Source organism: Cherax quadricarinatus, chromosome 7 (genome assembly GCF_038502225.1).
Source record: "Cherax quadricarinatus isolate ZL_2023a chromosome 7, ASM3850222v1, whole genome shotgun sequence".
NCBI classification, from domain to species: domain Eukaryota; kingdom Metazoa; phylum Arthropoda; class Malacostraca; order Decapoda; family Parastacidae; genus Cherax; species Cherax quadricarinatus.
The window spans coordinates 27,584,463-27,593,345 of record NC_091298.1 but is presented as its reverse complement, the minus strand read 5'-3'; positions in this window follow the sequence as shown (position 1 = coordinate 27,593,345).

Here is an 8,883-nt window from a genome sequence, read left to right as displayed (position 1 = left end):
ACAGGGAAGCTGCATGATGTGGCATGATGGCAGAGAGGATCTGTATGATGTGGCATTATGGTAGGGGAACCTGCATGATGTGGCATGATGATATGGGAGTTGCATGATGTGGCATGATGATAAGGACGGGCTGCATGATGTGGCATGTTGGTAGGGGGAGCTGCATGATGTGGCATGATGGTAGGGAGAAGCTGCATGATGTGGCATGTTGGTAGGGGGGAGCTGCATGATGTGGCATGTTGGTAGGGGGAGCTGCATGATGACAGGGAAGCTGCATGATGTGGCATGATGGTAGGGAGGATCTGCATGATGTGGCATTATGGTAGGGGGAATCCGCATGATGTGGCATGATAACAGGGAAGCTGCATGATGTGTCGTGATGGTAGGGGGGAGCTGCATGATGTGGCATGATGACAGGAGAGCTGCACGATGTGTCATGATTGTAGGGAAGAACTGCATGATGTGGCATGATGGTAGGGGATTTGCATGATGTGGCAGGATGATAAGGAGGGGCTGCATGATGTGGCATGTTGGTAGGGCAGCTGCATCATGTGGCATGATGGTAGGGAGGAGCTGTATGATGTGGCATGATGGTAGGGAGGAGCCGCATAATGTGGCATGATGGTAGGTGGGAGCTGCATGATGTGGCATGATGACAGGGAAGCTGCATGATGTGGCATGATGGTAGGGAGGAGCTGCATGATGTGGCATGATGGTAGGGGGGAACTGCATGATGTGGCATGATGACAGGGAAGCTGCATGATGTGGCTTGATGATAGGGGGAACTGCATGATGTGGCATGTTGGCAGGGAAGCTGCATGATGTGGCATGATGGTAGGGAGGAGCTGCATAATGTGGCATGTTGGTAGGGGGGAGCCGCATGATATGGCATGATGACAGAGATGCTGCATGATGTGGCATAATGGTAGGGGGGAGCTGCATAATGTGGTATGGTGGTAGGGGGAGCCGCATGATGTGGCATGATGACACAGACGCTACATGATGTGGCATGATGGTAGGGAGGAGCTGCATGATGTGGCATGATGGTAGGGGAGCCACATGATGTGGCATGATGGTATGGAGCTGAATGATGTGGCATGATGACAGGCAAGCACCATGATGTGGAATGATGGTACGGGGGAGCCGCATGTAGCATGATAGTAGGGAGTAGCTGCATGATGATAGTGGGGGAACTGCATGATGTGGTATGATGTAGATGTAGATTGATGGATGAGTTACATGATGTAGATTGATGGATGAGTTACAGGATATATGCAGATTGATGGGTGAGTTAGGGGATAAGTCATTACCGTCAAATTACCACTCAAAACGCCTGAGCTCATTTGTAGGCAAATTACTAGAGTCAATTATAGCTGTTATAGCTTTTTATGATAAGAATAATTTGCTCTATGATACTCAGCATGGATTCATTAGGGGCCGTTCCTGCCTGACTAATCTACTGACTTCCTTCAGTAATGCTTTTGAGGTTGTTGATCATGATAAAGAATGCGATATTATTTATTTGGATTTTAGGAAAGCTTTTGATAGAGTACCACACAAATGACTTTTAAAGAAAGTGGCAGTTCATGGTATTTGAGGAAAAAGTCATAGATCGAGGCATGGCTCACCAACATGAAACAGAGAGTCTGCATAAATGGAGTGAAATCTCAGTGGGGATCAGTCACAGGTGGCTTTGCACAAGGATCAGTTTTAGGGCCCAGTATTGTTCATAATATTCATTAATGACCTTGACGACAGAATAATAAGTGATAATAAATTTGCTGATATTTGATATTGGCAGTTTGGAGGGATATGTTGTGTATCTCTATACGTATATGCTTCTAAACTGTTGTATTCTGAGCACCTCTGCAAAAGCAGTGATAATGTGTGAGTGTGGTGAAAGTGTTGAATGATGATGAAAGTATTTTCTTTTTGGGGATTTTCTTTCTTTTTTTTGGGTCACCCTGCCTCGCTGGGAGACGGCCGACTTGTTGAAAAAAAAAAAAAAAAAATTGCTGACGATACAAAAATACGCAGGATAATTTATTCTGATGAAAATGCCATCTTGCTTCAGGAGGATTTAGACAAGCTCGTGTTATGGTCAGAAAAGTGGCAGATACAGTTCAGTGTAGACAAATGTAAAGTTTTGAAACTCGGAAAAGTAAGTAACCCTAGTACCTATAAACTAAATAATATAGAAATTAGCAATACAGAATACGAAAATGACTTGGGAGTTATGGTAAGCAGTAGCCTAAAACCAAGACAACCATGCCTAAACGTACGTAATAAGGCAAACAGATTACTGGGATTTATGTCATAAAGTATTAGCAACTGAAGTTCAGAGGTTATACCATAGCTCTACACATCATTAGGACCCCATTTAGATTATGCAGCTCAGTTATGGTCTCCATACTGCAGAATGGATATAAACTCGTTAGAAAACATTCAGAGAAGAATGACAAAATTAACCCTTTGCATGAGAAATCTTCCATACGAAGAGAGATTGAAATCACTTAAACTGCATTTTCTTGTAAGAAGAAGAATGAGGGGAGACATGATTGAAGTGTATAAGTGGAAGATGGGCATAAGCAAAGGAGATATAAATAAGGTCGTGAGGGTATCCCTCCAAGAAAAAACTTGAAAAAAAAATGGATTCAAATTAGAAAAGTTTAAATTTAGAAAGGATATAGGCAAGAGTAGTCGATGAGTGGAACAGTCTACACAGTAGGATTACTGAAGCTAAAACCTTAGGTAGCTTCAAATTTAGGTTAGATAAATACATGAGTAAGAGGAGTTGGATCTGAGTGAGACTTTGACTCGAGTTAATATGGTATCAAAGTTTATTCAGTGGGAAGCACTGAAATGGGCTGGGCACATATTTTTGTTAGTAATTTTGGGTTTGAGATGGACCTGCCTAGTATGGGCCAATAGGCCTCCTGCAGTGTTTCCCCTTTTTTATGGTCTGATTGTTCTTTTCTATCAAATTCAATCTGGAATCGGCATTTGAGGGAAAAAATTGCACAATATCTCATTATATTATATTAAGAAAACGTTGATTTTATGCAATAGTTTAAAAATAATTTTCAGGTATTTTCAAGAAATTACTTTTTTTCTCATTAAAATATAAATGTTCTTTATAAATTATTTTTCCATCTCCAGTTGAATTAACACAGGTTTAATATATTTGAAGTCATATGTTAAATTCTGTCTCAAGTGTCCAATATTCTGGCTGTGGAAAGCCCATTTTGATAATCCTCTGTCTCTATCTGGTCATTTTAATAATTCTTGGTCTCCATCTGATCATTTTCGTAACCCTGGGTCACTATCTCGTCATTCTCTAGGTTGTAGAGCACAATGGGCCTGATCTGAACTCATTGTGTATATAATGACATCTTAGTTCGTTCGTTGTAAGATGGTGTCATTAATTACGATATCAGAAAAACTTTTCTCTCAATCCAGTGTTCATCTCCTCGTGTTAATGTTGATGTTTATAAACACTGTACTGAGTTTTGTTGCACAGAAAATTCTGTCTACAACGCTCGTCTTTACCTATTTTTGTTGTCTTCTCACTACAGTGTCTGAAGCCTCCTTGTCTGTCCTTCAGTAGACTCTATATTACTCTTATATCGCTGCGCATTTGCAAGTGTATTTCTATGCACTCGCTAGGAAATCACTACTCAGACAGGTAATGGCTTTCCTGATGCATACCGGTGCTCCTGGCGGGGAAAAAAGTGGCTTCTTATATACTTAGACTCCCAGGAATGTAAACTCACAAGTAATGAAGGTAGAAGGTCGTCATGCCGGTAAAGTCTCCAGGTAGAGTGATCACGACTCACGAAATCGTAATGACACGATTGCAAACAAACCATACCATGGGTGGGGATAGAACCCGCTGAATTTCATGACTCTGACCGCGGGTTCTACCCCGCCCGTGGTATGGTTTTTCTAGAGTGATCACCATCGTAGCTGTAAATAAATCAATTTAAATTTTATTTCCACATGATGTATTGTTTGTGCAGAAATGGGTGACACTTGATAATGCACATAATAATGCACTTATGCTAAGCACTAAACCTATATGGGTCATTCAGCGCAGGACGCGGTGGGGGCTTCTTATTCGTACTCGCCTGCACATTTCCCATTCATGAAGATTTCCAAGATAGGTAAGGTTAGGAAAAGGTTTGTCAGGAAACAGGACAATTGTTTCCTGACGCGGGTCTTAATCATATGATGACCCGCAGCTGGAGGTTTTGGTCATTTGACCGAGGCCTTCCGCTGGCTTACTGGTCCACCTCTATGCAGTCATAACATGGTCAACCCCATGTTATGACTGCAACCATTAGATTTTTTCCTTCTCCGAGATATTGTGAACCAGACGTACTCCCTCGGAAATACGACTCTTCAGGGTGGTAAACTTCAGGATGGTAAGCTTCAGGATGGTAAACTTCAGGATGGTAAACTTCAGGATGGTAAGCTTCAGGATGGTAAACTTCAGGATGGTAAACTTCAGGATGGTAAACTTCAGGATGGTAAACTTCAGGATGGTAAAATTCAGGATGGTAAACTCCAATGGCAGATGTTATCCGCAGATAAAAGATAAGAAGGTTTAGTCTAACTGGATTCCTTAGTAGGTAGACTATAAACAAGAACCTTTTAACTGGGAGAGGCATACCTCGCTGAAAGAGACAGTCACCACAGACTGGGAGACAGTCACCACAGACTGGGAGACAGTCACCACAGACTGGGAGACAGTTACTACAAACTGGGAGACAGTCACCACAGACTGGGAGATAGTTACCACAGACTGGGAGACAGTTACCACAGACTGGGAGACAGTTACCACAGACTGGGAGACAGTTACCACAGACTGGGAGACAGTTACCACAGACTGAGAGACAGTCACCATATACTGGGAGATAGTCACCACAGACTGGGAGACAGTTACTACAAACTGGAAGACAATCACCACATACTGGGAGACAGTTACCACAGACTGGGAGACAGTTACTACAAACTGGAAGACAGTCACCACAGACTGGGAGACAGTTACCACAGACTGGGAGACAGTTACCACAGACAGGGAGACAGTCACAACAGACTGGGAGACATTTACCACAGACTGGGAGACAGTTACCACGGACTGGGAGACAGTCACCACAGACTGGGAGACAGTTACCACAGACTGGGAGACAGCCACCACAGACTGGGAGACAGTTACCACAGACTGGGAGACAGTTACCACAGACTGAGAGACAGTTACCACAGACTGGGAGACAGTCACCACAGACTGGGAGACAATTACCACAGACTGGGAGACAGTTACCACAGACTGGGAGACAGTTACCACAGACTGGGAGACAGTCACCACAGACTGGGAGTCAGTTACCACAGACTGGGACACAGTTACCACAGACTGGGAGACAGTTACCACAGAGTGGGAGACAGTTACCACAGACTGGGAGACAGTTACCACAGACTGGGAGACAGTTACCACAGACTGGGAGTCAGTTACCATAGACTGGGAGACAGTTACCACAGACTTGGAGACAGTTACCACAGACTGGGAGACAGTTAGCACAGACTGGGAAACAGTTACCACAGACTGGGAGACAGTTAGCACAGACTGGGAGACAGTTACCACAGACTGGGAGACAGTTACCACAAACTGGGAGACAGTCACCACAAACTGGGAGACAGTCACCACAAACTGGGAGACAGTTACCACAAACTGGGAGACAGTTACCACAGACTGGGAGACAGTCACCACAAACTGGGAGACAGTCACCACAAACTGGGAGATAGTTACCACAAACTGGGAGACAGTTACCACAAACTGGGAGACAGTCACCATAAACTGGGAGACAGTTACCACAAACTGGGAGACAGTTACCACAGACTGAGAGACAGTTACCACAGACTGGGAGACAGTTACCACGAACTGGGAGACAGTCACCACAAACTGGGAGACAGTTACCACAGACTGGGAGACAGTCACCACAAACTGGGAGACAGTTACCACAGACTGGGAGAGAGTCACCACAAACTGGGAGACAGTCACCACAAACTGGGAGACAGTTACCACAAACTGGGAGACAGTTACCACAAACTGGGAGACAGTTACCACAGACTGAGAGACAGTCACCATATACTGGGAGATAGTCACCACAGACTGGGAGACAGTTACTACAAACTGGAAGACAATCACCACATACTGGGAGACAGTTACCACAGACTGGGAGACAGTTACTACAAACTGGAAGACAGTCACCACAGACTGGGAGACAGTTACCACAGACTGGGAGACAGTTACCACAGACAGGGAGACAGTCACAACAGACTGGGAGACATTTACCACAGACTGGGAGACAGTTACCACGGACTGGGAGACAGTCACCACAGACTGGGAGACAGTTACCACAGACTGGGAGACAGCCACCACAGACTGGGAGACAGTTACCACAGACTGGGAGACAGTTACCACAGACTGAGAGACAGTTACCACAGACTGGGAGACAGTCACCACAGACTGGGAGACAATTACCACAGACTGGGAGACAGTTACCACAGACTGGGAGACAGTTACCACAGACTGGGAGACAGTCACCACAGACTGGGAGTCAGTTACCACAGACTGGGACACAGTTACCACAGACTGGGAGACAGTTACCACAGAGTGGGAGACAGTTACCACAGACTGGGAGACAGTTACCACAGACTGGGAGACAGTTACCACAGACTGGGAGTCAGCTACCATAGACTGGGAGACAGTTACCACAGACTTGGAGACAGTTACCACAGACTGGGAGACAGTTAGCACAGACTGGGAAACAGTTACCACAGACTGGGAGACAGTTAGCACAGACTGGGAGACAGTTACCACAGACTGGGAGACAGTTACCACAAACTGGGAGACAGTCACCACAAACTGGGAGACAGTCACCACAAACTGGGAGACAGTTACCACAAACTGGGAGACAGTCACCACAAACTGGGAGACAGTTACCACAGACTGGGAGACAGTCACCACAAACTGGGAGACAGTTACCACAGACTGGGAGACAGTTACCACAGACTGGGAGACAGTTACCACAGACAGGGAGACAGTCACAACAGACTGGGAGACATTTACCACAGACTGGGAGACAGTTACCACGGACTGGGAGACAGTCACCACAGACTGGGAGACAGTTACCACAGACTGGGAGACAGCCACCACAGACTGGGAGACAGTTACCACAGACTGGGAGACAGTTACCACAGACTGAGAGACAGTTACCACAGACTGGGAGACAGTCACCACAGACTGGGAGACAATTACCACAGACTGGGAGACAGTTACCACAGACTGGGAGACAGTTACCACAGACTGGGAGACAGTCACCACAGACTGGGAGTCAGTTACCACAGACTGGGACACAGTTACCACAGACTGGGAGACAGTTACCACAGAGTGGGAGACAGTTACCACAGACTGGGAGACAGTTACCACAGACTGGGAGTCAGCTACCATAGACTGGGAGACAGTTACCACAGACTTGGAGACAGTTACCACAGACTGGGAGACAGTTAGCACAGACTGGGAAACAGTTACCACAGACTGGGAGACAGTTACCACAGACTCGGAGACAGTTACCACAAACTGGGAGACAGTCACCACAAACTGGGAGACAGTTACCACAGACTGGGAGACAGTCACCACAAACTGGGAGACAGTTACCACAGTCTGGGAGACAGTCACCACAAACTGGGAGACAGTCACCACAAACTGGGAGACAGTCACCACAGACTGGGAGACAGTCACCACAAACTGGGAGACAGTCACCACAAACTGGGAGACAGTCTCCACAAACTGGGAGACAGTTACCACAAACTGGGAGACAGTTACCACAAACTGGGAGACAGTCACCACAAACTGGGAGACAGTTACCACAAACTGGGAGACAGTTACCACAGACTGGGAGACAGTCACCACAAACTGGGAGACAGTCACCACAAACTGGGAGATAGTTACCACAAACTGGGAGACAGTTACCACAAACTGGGAGACAGTCACCACAAACTGGGAGACAGTTACCACAAACTGGGAGACAGTTACCACAGACTGGGAGACAGTTACCACAGACTGGGAGACAGTTACCACAAACTGGGAGACAGTCACCACAAACTGGGAGACAGTCACCACAAACTGGGAGACAGTCACCACAAACTGGGAGACAGTTACCACAAACTGGGAGACAGTCACCACAAACTGGGAGACAGTCACCACAAACTGGGAGACAGTTACCACAAACTGGGAGACAGTCACCACAAACTGTGAGACAGTTACCACAGACTGGGAGACAGTTACCACAGACTGGGAGACAGTCACCTCAAACTGGGAGATAGTTACCACAAACTGGGAGACAGTTACCACAAACTGGGAGACAGTCACCACAAACTGGGAGACAGTTACCACAAACTGGGAGACAGTTACCACAGACTGGGAGACAGTTACCACAAACTGGGAGACAGTCACCACAAACTGGGAGACAGTCACCACAGACTGGGAGACACAAATAGCGTGACAGATAGCACATTATTATTATGTTCTCTTTGAGCAGTAAATCATTCAGGATCCCTCAGCGTCTGTGGAATGAGATTTAATAAGATTTGATCCTATATAGGCATATTCTGTCAAGACACTGATAATGTATACTCCTTCATTCATATAAGTATACCTACAGACATTCATATATGTATACTTACAGACATTCAAAACTCCCAGAACTCACCACGAGAAGGTGGCTGTCTGTCGAGTTCCTAAAGACGGTTCCACTGAGAGGGAGATAGGCACCACAGACAAGAAGACAGACACCTCAGTTACAGACACAGCAAATAAGTAGA